At 42.6% G+C, this 15,796-nt stretch overlaps 1 pseudogene; it reads right to left on the bottom strand.

Annotated features, from left to right (window-relative positions):
• Window positions 1-15,153: 15,153 nt before the first annotated feature.
• LOC135052123 (5S ribosomal RNA) lies at window positions 15,154-15,271 on the bottom strand (annotated as a pseudogene).
• Between the last annotated feature and the right edge of the window lie 525 nt (window positions 15,272-15,796).

The raw sequence follows: 15,796 nt of genomic DNA, 5'->3' as shown, positions 1-15,796 counted from the left end.
CTTACTGTCACTATTGCTATGCACTACTCCCACTGACAGTTCTTCTCTGGTGAAAAAAATTTGTTCAGTATTTCTGCTTTTGATTCGTCATCATTTAACAATACTCCAAATGAATCTTTTATTGGACCTATGTTCTCCTTTTTTAACCTTTTACTGTTTAGGTATTTAAAAAAAAATAGAATTGGTTTTACTCTCTATAGCAGTTTGCTTTTCGTTTTCAATTTTAGCTGCTCTTATTGCATTTTTGCATATTTTATTGCATTCCTTGTAGTACTGGAATGAATCCTCCTTTCCATTAGATTTAAATGCTTCGAAAGCACGCTTCTTTTTATCGATTTCAGCCTTGACCTTTTTGTTAAGCCACATCGGTTTGAGTTTGGTACTTCTGCGCTTACTGCCCAAGGGAATACATTTGTGAATATTGGTATCTAGCAACCCTTTTAAAGCATCCCACATTTCCACAGTATTCTTACTATGAAACAAAACTTCCCACTCAATGTCGTTTAATGCACATCTCAGCATACTGAAGTTAGCCTTCCTAAACTTAAATGTTTTTGTTGAACCCTTATAGCTATGTTTCCTGAAACTGTTGTTGAATGTGATCATATAGTGATCACTGTTACCCAAAGTCTCCCCAACTTTAGTATTCGATATGATGTCCACATTAAAAGTAATTACTAGACCTAGAGTAGTTTTAGCCCTAGTTGGGTCCTCAACTAATTGAGGCAAGTAGTGATCCTTTAACATATTTCAGAACCTGTTGTCCTTAGCTTTTACACATGAATCGTTACTCCAATTAATATCAGGATCGTTAAAATCCCCAATCACTAGGATGTCCCCCAATCCCGCAGCCCTTTCGATTTGCTGCAAGAGTTGTTCTTCCTCATGTATGCTAATATCTGGTTGTTTGAAGCACATGCCTATAACTAGTTTTTTTGCATCAACACCCCCACTTGAGATTTCAACCCATAGTGACTCCACATTATCGCCAGTCCCCTCATAAATAACCTCCTTTAAGAATGGTTTAAGATATGGTTTAACATAAAGATATAAACCTCCTCCTCTTTTGCTTGCCCTGTCTCTCCTGAAAAGAGAATACCCCTCCAAGTTTGCAACTCAGTCGTGAGAGTCGTCCCACCATCTTTTTGTAATACATATAATACATATAATATCATACTCAGCCTTTGATGCTAACAATTCCAATTCCCCCATTTTACTTGCTAGACTTCTTGCATTTGCAAGCATACATTTTAGTTTAGTGGTTCCCTTATCTGCTTGTTTTTTTAAAGGTATCCTATCATGGTTTACTAGAGCCTCCCTAGAGTTATTCTTACTGACTGTCCTTCTCGCTCCCTTTCCACCCCCACCATACTTAATACTGCCCCCCTTCTTTTTTTTTTGACCCAGTGTTTCAGTGTTTCCAGTGTTTCAGTGTTTCAGCCTAAATTCCCTTATGCTACGTACATCCTTTTCTATATGCTGTAATGATGACACATAAATGTTGTTAGTTAATGTTTTGGCAATACCTTTGTGAATACCCTTTTTAGAACCCATGCAAATACCCTTGCCCTTGCCGGCTGCTCTTTCCCTCCCCACTTCTCCTCCCCATTTAGCTCACTACCACCATCTTTACTAGTCTCGCTGCATGACCCATAGTTTCTTACTAAACCCTCCCCCCAGGCTCCTAGTTTAAAAGCTTCTCCAACCTACTAACCATCATTCCCCCCAGCACCGCAGCCCCCTCCTCATTCAGTTGCAATCCATCGCAACAAAAAGATGGCGCCTAACTGAGAAGTCTGCCCAGTGTTCCAGGAACACAAACTTCCAGGAACACAAACCCCTCCTTCCTACACCAGTCTCTAAGCCACACATTTACCTCCCTGATCTCCCTCTGCCTCTCTGGGCTAGCGCGTGGCACTGGTAATATTTTGGAGAATATTACCTTAGATGTCCATTCTTTTATTTTCTGGCCTAAGTCCCTATAATCTTTCTTAAGGACATCCCACCTACTGCTAACTTTGTCGTTGGTGCCAACGTGCACCAAGACTGCCGAGTCTTTCCCATCCCCTCCCAACAATCTATCTAATTGGTCCGCGATGTGCCGTAGCTGAGCACCCAGGAGCAGAGGCGTAACTAGGGTTTTCAGAGCCCAGGGCAAGATGGAAAATGGTGCCCCCCCAAAAAAAAACAGCAAAAGAAGCATGTGCATGCACTGAAGGCGTGCATGATAAAAAAATGGGCGTGGTCACACATCAGAAGGGATGTGGCCAGTGAAAATGGCCCACAGTGCCAGTTACATTGCCCCACAGTGCCAGATACAATGCCCCACAGTGCCGGATACATGCCCCACAGTGCCAGTTACATGCCCCACAGTGCCAGTTACATTGACCCACAGTGCCAGATACATGCCCCACAGTGCCAGTTATATGCCCCACAGTGCCAGATACAATGCCCCACAGTGCCGGATACATGCCCCACAGTGCCATATACATTGCCCCACAGTACCAGATGCATTGCTCCACAGTGCCAGTTACATGCCCCACAGTGCCAGTTACATTGCCCCACAGTGCCAGTTACATTTCCCCACAGTGCCAGGTACAATGCCCCACAGTGCCAGTTACATGCCCCACAGTGCCGGATACATGCCCCACAGTGTCAGTTACATTGCCCCACAGTGCAAGTTACATTGCCCCACAGTGCCGGATACATTGCCCCACAGTGCCAGTTACATTGCCCCACAGTGCCAGATACAATGCCCCCCAGTTCCGGATACATGCCCCACAGTGCCAGTTACATTGTCCCACAGTGCCAGATACATTGCCCAACAGTGCCAGTTACATGCCTTAGAGTGCCAGATACATGCTCCACAGTGCCAGTTACATTGCCCCACAGTGCCGGAAACAAAGCCCCACTGTGCCGGATACATGCCCCACTGTTCCAGATACATGCCCCACTGTGCCAGTTACATGCCCCACTTTGCCAGATACATGCCCCACTGTGCCAGATACATGCCCCACTGTGCCAGATACATGCCTCATTGTGCCTGATACATGCCCCACTGTGCTCCCTTCCCCCCTGGTCACTCACCGCTAGTGGCTCCGGGTCACCTCTGATATCTGAGGGGAGGAGAGCGCAGCGCCTCTCCTTCCCCTCACTGCTCCAGGTCTCCGGCACCTGTGTGGCGCCGGTTCGCTAGCCAATCAGAGCACGCAGACCGGCAGCCAATCAGGTGCCGGTCTGCAAGCTCTGATTGGCTAACGCCGCCAGAGACCGGACACAGCAGCGCTGCTGGCAGCGGTGGTGAGGGGAGGGAGAGACGCTGCGCTCTCCTCCCCTCACATTTTGGCATGATGGGGGCGAGTGGGGCCTGATGCCCTGGCCGCCGGTGGCTCCCCCCTCTCCTGCGCCTGCCAAGGAACCCAGGGCATGTGCCCCACTCACCCTACCCTAGTTACGCCTCTGCCCAGAGACAACAGACCATACGGCAATCACGGTCCTGGTAGCAGATTGCCCTATCTGCCTTGCTGATGATAGAGTCCCTTACCACCACCATCTGTCTGGGTGCCTCTCTAACTTTCATCCCATCTGAGCCAGAAGAACCACTCCTTCGGTTGCTAGAGGGAACAGTGTCCTCCGTTTCCGTCATTTCCTAGCTATCATCCACCGAATCTTCGTACAATCGGGCAAATTTGTTCGGGTTTGATAGTTCAGAGATGTCGTGCCTCCCCCTCTTATTCTTCCTTCTAACGGTGACCCAGCTGGCTACCTGATTATCCTTGTCTACCAGTTATCCCCTCCCGCAACTCCTCCACTGTTCTATCTAAACTTTGCTCGAGATTATGAATATCCCTATTATTAATTGCTTATCGTAAAGCCAAGACATTGGTGTTTGGAGGCCATAAAATCTTACTTTTTCAGGATTTTTCAGCTGCTGTAGTTCAAAAGAGAAAGGATTTTTCTGAAATTTGCTCCTTCCTATATAACAACAATGTCAGGTTTGCATTATTATACCCTGCAAAACTAAGGGTATTGGAAAATGGCTCTCAAATCTTTTTCACAGACCCAGCAAAGGCAAAATCACACCTGGTACATCACCCCCTCGTTCTCCAAATAGATAATACATTACAATAGTGCACTGATGAAGAAAACTAACTGAGAACTACAGTCTCGGGTGACTGAACTTGATATTTCCTAAAGGTTACTTCCAGGAATGACATCCCTATATAATTGGTTTATATAGTTTAATAAGTGTTTGGTGTGCGCACCTCTAAACCTAGAAGGTGCTCACCTCTGTTTTGGTTTATAGGAAAATGTTTGAAAATGGAGTTAAGAGATATTATGGATTTTTGTTTTTGAATATCACAACGTTATGGTATTCTGTGTATTTGCCATATGTGATGATAACAATTCTTCTTGTCATTCTCAGTTTTGTGCCTGGAGGAAGGGAGGAAGCCGCCACCTTTAACTATTTGTGTTGGAAGAATATAGGACAAGGTATCAGTCTCAGTGGTGAGTAGCCATGCCATCCTCCTTACCCACTCACACTGACACTTTACCCCCAAAACCTCTACAATTCCTCTCATGGAATATTGGAGGTCTAAACACACCTGTTAAATGCAAACGCGTCATTACACACCTTAAACGTTTCAACCCAGATGTTGTTTTTTTACAAGAAACTCACTGGGTGGAAAGTGAGGGAAATTCTTTGAAGGCTGTGTGGTTTAGTTCTTGTATATCTGCTTCCTTTCACTGAAAAACTAGAGGGGTGGCTATACTCTTTCATAAAGACCTTCCAATATCTATCTTATCTGAGCCTTATCTTAGATGTTGAACTTTATAACACTAAATATACCTTAGTCAACCTATATGCTCCTAACGTTAACACTCATATATTCTTCCAAGATCTTGGACATATTCTCCAGGGAAGAAATAATGACTCATTTATAGTAGGAGGTGATTACAATATGGTAGAGGACTCCGCTGTTGATAGATCCCCAGTGACACAAAGAATGAAAGACTCCCAGAGCAGATTTCTACATGCCTTTAGATTATCATTGGGTTTGTCGGACCAATGGAGATTGCTAAATCCTAGCAACAGAATGCATATGCATATGTCAATGGTCCATAGATCCTTATCACGAATAGACAATTTTTTTATAGCAGACGAATTAGTATCCAATATCTGTCAGGTGGATGTTAACGACATAATGATATCGGATCACGCTCCCGTAACACTGGCCCTAACTCACTAATTTATGCATTCATCAGATCGCATATGGTGCTTTCCATCTTACTTGTCCAAATCTCAAGACTTTAAACTCTATCTCACTTATCATTGGACGAAATATGTAGATGAAAATTTAGAGTATTGGGACCGTCCTGAAATTTTTTGGAACGCCTTAAAGGCAGTAATAAGGGGCCACATAATCAATTATGTAACTCAGAAAAAATGGGAAGCTAAAGTAGAATACACTGCATTACAGACACCAATGTCTATGGCCTTCCACGACTACACTTCTAACCCTTCAGAGGAAATGTTAAGCGCATATAAACAGGCATGGTAACTACTTGAAACATATTTAGCGATGCAAGTGAAACATTCTATAACCTTTACACAAAATAAATATTATAGATGGGGGAATAAAGCTGGCAAACTGCTGACAGTTCTTTCTCGACCCAGGAAAAAACATCACACAATAACTGCTTTGAAACATCCATCAACTGGTAACATTTCAACTAAATCTAATGAGATTGCAAAGCAATTTCGGGAATATTTTATTGATTTATTTAGCTCCTCCCAGGTTGATAGTGAAACGCAAAGGCAATTTCTCACAGACAGTGTTCTTCCACCATTGACTTCCAAGCAAAGGGAAGTATTGGCAGGTGGGATTACGATGGAGGAGGTTAACACTGCTATTACTTGTTTGCCCCAGGGTAAATCCCCAGGCCCAGATGGCCTTCAGGAGATTACTATCGTATATTACAGACTCATATTGCACCATCGCTTTTGGAGCTCTTTCAGGCAATACATGAAAGGAATATTGCCTCGCCCTACTTTAATGAAGCATACATAATTGTTATACCAAAACCAGAGATCCATTTTTAATGTCTTCCTACAGACCTATAAGTCTATTAAATGGTGACTATAAGATACTGGCTAAAATCATGGCAATGCGGCTCCAATCCATACTTTCCGATGTTTTAACTAACACGCAGATGGGATTTGTACATGGCCGACATGTGGTTAAGGCAAGTCGCACAGCCTTGGCAGCAGTAACGGCATCCCAAGATTTTAACTCTTCCCCAAGCATGCTTCTTAGCCTTGACGCTAATAAGGCATTTGACATAGTCTCATTGTCTCACCTATTTACAGTACTGGACAGGAGAGGCTTTGAAATGGAGATATTTAATTATGTTCCTTACATATATCTCGAACAATCTGCCTCTCTTTTAATAAATGTAGTTGTAGGACCATGTTTTCTTCTAGAGAGAGGCACCCATCAGGGTTGTCCTTTGTCTCCCCTCCTTTCAACCTAGTTTGGACCCATTGCTACGCACGCTCCAAAACTGGACAGCTTTTCAGGGGATTAAGGTGGGCAGACACGAGATTAAACTGTAGGCATTTACCGATGATATCCGTCTTTATATCACTAATCCTGAACACTCCCTTAAACATATTTTTTATAAAAATTCATACATTCGGCTCTATTTCAGGGTTTAGTGTTAATCTGGACTAGTCTAATGCAATGATACTTTATGGACCCAACACACGCCCGCAATGGTCTACTCAATTTCCATAACATTGTGCCACTACAAATATCCCATATCTGGGAATTTTGGTTCCTAGACACATTGCAGAATTGTACAGATTGAATGTGAGCAGAGAGCTATAACCACTTTAAGTAATGACATGAAGAGATGGGAATGCTTCCCTCTGTCTTACATGGGAAGAGCTAATTTACTCAAGATGATGGCCATTCCGTGCTTACTATATCCCCTACAAATGCTTCCTGTCTTATTAACGAAAGCGGATATACAACAAATAAATGTACTCTTTAAGAAATTTATATGGAAAGGCAGTCGTGCTTGCATAGTTTTGTGAAAACTTGCTCAACCAAAATCAAATGGAGGAGTTAACTTCCCAGACATTGAAACATATAATCATGCCACCCTTCTTAGACATCTGCAAGACTAGCTCCAAAAATGTTCGGTATACACCAATACATTATTGGAACAAAACTTCTTACAATAAACCGACTTGACGAGCTTCCTTCATCAACATGATCACGAAATATCTGATTCTATAAAATTGAATCCACTTCTAAGGACAACTAGCAAAATATGGCATATTCTACGCCATACGGCAAAACTAAACCAATATCATTCCCTACAACTGCCCCTAGTACATAACCCTGACTTTTTAGATGGCATGGCTGCTCACCCCTTTACTTTATGGAGGCTGGCAGGGATAACTTCTTTTCAGTCTCTAGTTTCTGTGGGCGACCGATGCATTCTTATCTTTTCGAAAACCTCTTCAAAATTTGAAATGGTTAGTCCTTACCCTTTGTCATATGTACAAGTATGTTTCTATATACGACATATCCTTAAGCACTTTCCAAAAGAGGACTGGGCTAGCCCACTGCACTGCCCCCTATCTCACCCGATACCTAATCATAAAGCTATTTCTATTCGTTACATATTTCTTAGGAAAATTATTGATCACGCAGAAATCAAAGGAGGCATATCTGGATGGTTGACCCATTTTCCCCTGTTAACAACAGAAATATTGGAAAAATCCCTGAAGTTCTCACGAAAAGTTTTGCAGGCTAGTATGTACACTGAACTATTCTTGAACATACAGTATATCATAATACTTACTTATCCCTACTTTGACACTTTCAGATGGGGACTTCTGAAACCCATTCCTGCCCAAAATGTCATCAAGATAATGCGCTATACATATCATTGTTTATGGGTATGTCCTATAGCCCAATATTTTTGGCACCTTATTAAACGCTATGCAGAAGCAAAATTAATTACCTTTGTACCATTTACCCTATAGTGGGCAATATTGGGTATAATTGACCCAAACTTACGAATGTCTCTAGAGTGCAAAAAATTATTGTTAGCTCTTAGTGCGGCAGGCAAAAAAACAATATTTCAGGGCTGGATAGATAGCGCTCCCCCCCAGATACCTTAATGTTTAACTAAGTTACACTTTCTGTTCCGAATGGACTGACTGAAGGCGATTGTAGATAAGAACACGCAGGTAGATTGTTTCTTCACATTATGGGAACCATATATTTCTACTCTTTCCCTAACTACTAGACAACAAATCCACCACAGTCTAAAGGATACCACGTGGTATCTCACTAGGCAAGCAACACAGGACCCACCTGTTTCCCTGGATTACGGTCACAGGAAAGGTTGACAGCTCCCTCCTGAACCAAACTAAACTAAATTGTTGATTTTCTTTCCCCTTCTATTAATAATGACAGAATGCGATGCTCAATTTATGTTGTATTTATTTAAAATATACTTTGTACAAAGATACTTGAAGTTTTATTGATACAATGCAATGACATTGATACACATCTCATATGCTTGTAACGATTACGGTTTTTATGTAAACCTCTTCTGTGATGTCTCAATAAAAAAGAAAAGAAAAAAGAATAGGAGCAGCATCAGACCTGAAATGGGTTTCTAGGAAGTAGGCTACATCTGCTTTAGTCGCAAATAGGTCCCGAAGGGTTGTTTCTCAAGGAAATGTAGGCCTTTCGCATTAGGCTATAACAACTGAATGGTCTTAACTCAAGTATCAACTGCCATCATCCACTCTATGTGGTACAAAACACGAGCTAAGGATGAGGGCACCAACTTTTCCAGTATGGAGACCACACAAGGAAAGAATGGAAGGGGAAGGCTGGTACAAAAAACACACAGTGCAAAATGAGAACCAAACAAGAAACAGGAAAAAAAACAAGAGAAAAACAAAACAATGAACGCATTGCTGTCACTTGTGAGCTCTGGCATGAAGAGCATGACGGAGACCAAGAAAAACAGGGCAGCAAGGTGGTCACTGGGGGTCAGTAATAACAACAGCCTTTATTACCAGGCTAATATATGAGATAGTGAGTATACTCCAAATAATGGAAAAAAACAGTAAAAATGAGATAAACCAGTTACTGTACCATATGGTGCATAACAATAGCATCACAAGGCAAAGGTGCCAGTAGAGAAGTACAAAATGGCATTGTCAAATTAAAACATATATGACAAGTGCAATTAAACATTCAGATGGACAATACTGTACAAGGTAGGGGAAGCCAGAAAGAAGGTAACAGCTCAAAGGCCTCCCAATTGCTTTGCTCCATAGGCGGTTTTGGGTTTCGCTGCACCAACTCCCTGCCATTTTTGGGATTAGGAAGTTCCGGTGGGACAGAACGTAGCAGAGGTTCCTGTAAATACAGAAGGGAGACCAGAGGAACACCCAGGATGGAGCAGAAAGGAGCAAGGTCTGCTGAGTCCCTAAATGTATGCACCATGCTGTTCAGGAGACTTGAGTATCTGAAGTCTTGATCCAAGAGTTTGTTGAAGCCCCTTTTGAGAAAGTCAATGAGGCCTTGTGGCTAGATGTCTTCTGAAACTGCAATCTGCAAGTTATTCCACTGCCCTCTGTTGTCCAAATCATCCAGACGGTTCCGAAATTGCTGAAATTCAACTGACTGTCACAGAACAGCCATTCAAAGAGAATTGTGAGCAGTGGCAGAGTATGTAGTAAATTATTCCAGAGAAGTTAACCGAGTACCAAGCTGGGACACCTCCGACTGGACCGAAGCAATTTCAGAGGGACAGTGTAATGGATTTGACGTTCCAACAGGTCACCGCTTTGTCAGCATTGAGTGAAGTAATTGCAAAATATGTGAGATAATACCGCCCAACTCTGATGTAGGCTCCGGGCCCATAGATAGCTCCTTTGTCCAGGAGGGGGAATCTTAGGAAAGGGAGAGCCCAGGGGTGGAGGGTGCAGAAGTGTCTGCTGCAGGAACCGGTATAGAAGAATTTCCGCATATTTAAGGAGAATGGGGTATCCATAGGGTGAGCAGAGTCCCTCCTTTGGGAACCTCTTCCATCTTTTGGAGAGCCTTTCTTGCTTTTCACCATGAGACAAGTAGCAGGACATGTATAGAGATAAGGTTTACAGAACTGGAAACAAAAATAATTTACATATGCAAAATGATACATACATATTCCACAGGGCAATACATATATTTTAAAAGATCATGAGTGCTCTGGATACTTAACTATTAAATGCATGGGTTTTTACTTTACTCCAGTTGATCATATCCCCTTTCTTAGAAGGGGAGGTGACAAAGGCTTGCTCTTCCTCCTTGTGGTTTAAATTAGGTAATTTGGTTGTTTTTCTGTGATCATTTAAAGGTTTAATACTTACAGAATGTGCCCAGGGTTCTCTGATTTTTTTATGTTATGTGCATTGCCTTGTTGAATACTGTATGAATGTATCATTTTTCTATATATGAATATTGTTTGTTTCCTATTTTCTACGCCGTATCCCTAACCTTCTCCATTTTTGTTTACTTCTGTTTTTTTGTTTCCTTATTTTTGTGGATTACTATGTGTTTAACTAACATATGTTATTTAATTTTATATACCTGTATACAGTATATGCTTTATATATTGTGTGATAGTAATTTATTATATGCTGACTGAACTGTGTGGCAGTCACTGGGATGCTGTCTTTATTTTAGGAAGATTACTAGAATGTTTTCTGTGGACACTGGGATGCTGTCTGAACTACATGGAGGTCCCTATGTTACAGTCAGTATTTTACATCAGTTATGTTGATACTCTCTGCACTGTATGTAGGGAAGCCAATCAATCCTAGGATTGAGTTGGTGGTGACTCTGGCAGGCAGCAGCAGCACTCAGTGGCTGCACTCTATCTTCCTACCGTCCTTATCCCTCTCCCCCACTCCATCTAGGGTGGCCAATCCCGAGCCATTTTTTTTAATCTCAGGTATCGGGATTGAAAAATGGTCAATCCCGGGATTCCCGGTATACCCAGGATTGGTTTGTTTCCTGAGTGGCCACCTCCCCCGCTGCCCTCCCCGCTCACATAACTCACGAAACTACATGGGCAGGAGGGTGGGTAACTTCCTCCAGGTGAAGCAGGTGATGGTGGCTGACTGTGCACACTTCCTGCAGGTCCATGCGGCTGGTGATGGGCGGCTGGCTGTGCAGCGTGGCCTCTGACTTCATGTCACACTGCACAAGGGGAGCCAGGAGGAGGGACACGGGCAGCGTATGGATCTCGTGAAGATGCTCAATGCTGCCCGGCATTAAAAAACAAAGGACTGCCTGATCCTGAAATCACCGGGATAGGAGCTTGGAATCCCAGGATTGAATCCCGGATGATTTTTGGCCTAAATCCCGGGATTCCACCAATCCTGATCCCAGGATTGGCCACCCTAACTCCATCCCTCAGTCCTCATCTCTCTCCACCAATCTGTCCCTCAGTCCTTATCTTTCTCCCCACTCATACCTAAATCCTTATTTCTCTCAACCCTCAGTCCTTAGCTCTCTCCCCTCCTCTTTTCACAGTCCTTATCTCTCTCCCCCCTCATCTCTCTGTCCACATATCTCTCCCCCCAGTCCTTATATCTCCCCCCCTCAGTCCTTATATCTTTCTCATCTTTTTCCTCAATCCCCCGAGTACCCACCTCCACTTGTGTGCTCCTCTATCTGCAGCTGCCTGGGCAGGCTCCCTCTGTGATGATACCCATGGCATCCCTGACAAGCAGCAGGAAGTCCTCCTCTGCTTGTCGTGCAGGTGGTCAGGTGCAGCTGGCGCTGGGCTGTGCAGCATGACCTTTGATGTGACATCATGCTATGCACAGCCGCACAGCCGAAGGCGGGGTCAACCGGGTAGTGTCTGAGCCATCTGCTGCATGTGCTCAGCGATGGCCAGCATTAAAAAAAGAAAGATTATGCACACGTTGACCAATCCCAAAATCACATGCTCCGATATTCAAATCCTGGCAATTTTATCCGAAAATCCCAGGATTCCGCCGATCCCAATCCCAGAATTGCCCACCTTTAATGTATGGTGCTTTCTGGGAAACTTGATGTACTGTTCAGCAGTTACAGTACATGGATGCCAAACTAGCCCTATCTACAGTTTATTTGATCCTGCCAATAAAAGTCCACTTTTTACAGGGTCACTTTAAGTTCTCAAACTTCCGTGGGTGAAGACTATCTAAAAAGTATATATGCACAAATGCAGAACATTTAATTTTCACATGGGACTTCCGGTTCTGGCATGGGAGAGTGAGCAGCTTCTCCTGACAGCTCCGCTCCTCGTCTCACCCGTTATTGCCGTAGCCCTGTCTGACAAAGGAAGACACCGCTCCCGATCCCAGCGCAGGACAGAGGGGACGATGGACAAGTTCCTGGGCACTTCCTCTTCTTCTAAGGTGCTCCTGCCGCCACAGCCGCCAAGACAAGAGAAGCGACGGGGAGAACATAACATGGCGCCGGACAGCGATAATGCTCTGGGGACGCCAGCACACAAGAAGCCTATAGCGGACCCTGTGTTAGACTCCTCTGTGTCTTCGGGCTGTACAGGTACTTTTTCTTCCTCTTATGAGGAAATGGTTCTGGCTATTCAATCCCCTATGGTGCCTCTGCTACAAAAGGCAGTGTCTGATATCACCTCTCAGTTACAGACTTTATCTAGCCATGTCTCAGAGGCAGAACAGCATATAAGTATATAAGTGATACTATGGATGATGTCAATGTTTTACAAAAATCTGTCCGCGCTCTGGAGATTGATAATAAAAACCTGGCAGGAAAACTTGATAGTTTTGAAAATAGAGCCAGACGGAAAAATTTGAGAATTACAGGTCTCCCTGAATCACTTAAAGGAGTTTGTTTGGAACAATTTGTTCATACTACACTTCCTAAGATGCTGCATGTTGAGGCGGAATGTGCTGATATTTCTATAGAACGAGTTCATAGAGTGGAAGATATTTCAAAATCCTCTGCGCAGAGAGTGGTTATTTTTAAAACCTTAAATTTCTTACATAAGCAAGCTATATGGAAGGCATCTTGAAAATTTCATCCTCTTCAGTGGGAAGGACATAATATTCGTATCAATCAAGACTTTTCTGTCAAACTTTCCAGATTACGACGTTCCTTTTCTAATGTTTGCACTGCTTTGGTTCAAGCGAATCGGAAATTTATTATGTTATTTCCAGCACGTCTCCGCATATTCACAGGAGCATCTTACTCAGATTTTACGACTCCGGAAGATGCGGCAGAATTCCTTAAAGAAGAGTCCTCTGGGAAGAATGACCGTGATATTACTGATGTCTTGGAAGAGTGAGAATGAGACTGTCCTGAATATTCATGATATTACGCTTCTATATGATGTGTTTTTCTTGCTTAGGGGGGTTTGCGTTACCCTAGAGGTGATTAGGCTATAATTTTGTTGAATTCCTTTTAGAATACATGTTTGAGGTCTATCTCTGACTAATACAATTTGTTTATTGGGAATGAAGGAGCAGAGCTGTGCAGTTTACTACTTTTTTGTTGATCTATCATGTAAATAGGTCTACTATTTGTGACCTTGGTGTTGCAGATAGTTGGCAATTGCTGGAAGTCCAGTTTGGTTAGAATTAGTACTGCTCATAGTAATTTGTTATATATGTTTGTCTATTCTACATTTATTTTTTCCTTATGTGTTTCCCTTTACCCTTTTCCCTTTCTCTACAACTTTGAACAGTATCATGTGATGTATAGGCTTTTTTGTGATAATGCCTCTCAGGATAGGATCACTTAATATTAGGGGTATTCATACGCCTGCGAAAAGACGGAGACTACTTGTATACCTTATCAATAAATTTGATATGCCTACAAGAGACCCATTTAAAATCTCCGGAAGCAAATAAGATGAGAATGCTGGGTTGGGACTTACTAGCCTCGGCTTCCTATAATAATAAATCACGTGGTGTGGTTATACTTGCGAAAAAATCGTTGAACAGTCAAGTATTATCTGTTTTCTCAGATCCAGAAGGTAGATATGTGGTGCTTACGGTGGATATACAGGGAATCACTTTCTCTATATGTAATGTGTGCGCCCCAAATCAGTATAGTAAACTCTTTTTTTATCTCACTAATAGCTAAACTTCATACTTATGACCCTGTTTCTTTAATAGTCTGTGGTGATTTTAATTTAATTTCGTCCTCCTTTCTTGATCGTTCCCCTGCTCCGAAGTCTCCAATTACCTTTCCGAAAATAGGTGTTCCATTTTTTGTTAAAACTCTAAATCTTGTTGATACATGGCGAGCAGTTTACCCTGTTGAGAGAGAGTTTACATGCTTCTCCATCACAGAAAAAGGAATGGTAGAGTCTGCACAGGATCACTCAATTGAGGTATCTAATATTTTAGGATGATATCATTAAAGCAAAAGCTCTAATATATAAACCGACATCTGGCCAATATACAACACAAATAATTAGTATTAGGCGCTGGGTTGGTGGTGCTCCCAGAGATAGTTCAGTAAACTAGTGCACAAAAAAGGGGGGGAGATGGTTCCAGTATAGTACCGGAGCCAAAAGAGGAAAAGAAAGCTATATGTCTTTTCTGGGGCACACTTTTGATAATAAATGAAATGATGAGTTCAATTTAAAATATAACTTTTATTTTCAACCTTCATAAAATGTTGACTATAAGGTAAAAAGGAAGGGGGGGGGGGGAAACAGACAAGGAAAGGTACTATTGATTACAAATAGTGGAATGGCTATGATATAGTCTAAATAACTGAATATAATGACGATGCCAGTTAGGCTATATGGTTCTGTGAGCGAAAATATATGGGTGTCTCCAAACAATTATTATTGTGTAAATCTTATGTATTGTTGTGGAGTTTTCTCCCTGGATTTGTATCAATTTAACATACTGTGAAAAATATCACCGGAAGAAAACATCAAAACAGGTAACCAAACAATAAATTAAGCCTGGCTCAACTCCAATTCCTGTGTGTATCTGAGATTTTCAAATAGAAGGGGAAAAAAAGGAGAAAAAAAGGAGAAAAGTGATTCTTGGTCCTGTGTCCTGGGTTTGGATAAAAATACCTGCAGTACCCGGTATTCCCTGGTGGTCTCCCAACCAGGTACTGACCTGGCCCACAGTGCTTGGCTTCCAAGATCAGACGAGGTTGGGCATACTCAGTATGGTCTAACCGCAGGTAGATATATCCCACACCTGATAACACCAGGAACTCTGTATCTTAGGTTCTGGGAGGATTTCCCAGAGTTATCTTGTGAAGGCCCATGATGTTAAGAGTGCTCCCGAATCAGGGAACAAGTAGTGTCAAATGTTCTCTGATATTCTCCCACACTTGAGGAATGGCGTGAAATCTGCCGGGTCTTGGCTTCAAAGATGGACTGTTTATGGTGCCACCTCTTTTCAGAGGTGAGTCTTGAATCCCTTGGATATTGATAACTGAAAGTCCTATAAACACCAAGGCAGTCACGGGTTCTGATGTCAAAAAAGTATATATATATCTCAGAAATATCAGATGGGGTCTCCCAGGTTGATGGAAGTCCTGAGGTAATGATGGTGTGGCCCTGCTGTAAAATGGATGGGCAAAGACTAGAGAGTGATAGAAAGAGAATGAGAGAAAAGAACAGAATAAGAAAGGGGATCAGGTTAAGTAACCCACCACTTCTGCTTTTTGATCATCTGCCTGGGCATCAAATGAAAAAATGAGAG

Source organism: Pseudophryne corroboree, chromosome 2 (assembly GCF_028390025.1).
Source record: "Pseudophryne corroboree isolate aPseCor3 chromosome 2, aPseCor3.hap2, whole genome shotgun sequence".
NCBI lineage: Eukaryota > Metazoa > Chordata > Amphibia > Anura > Myobatrachidae > Pseudophryne > Pseudophryne corroboree.
Note: the sequence above shows the minus strand (reverse complement) of the source record. Positions and strands in the feature narration are given on the sequence as shown.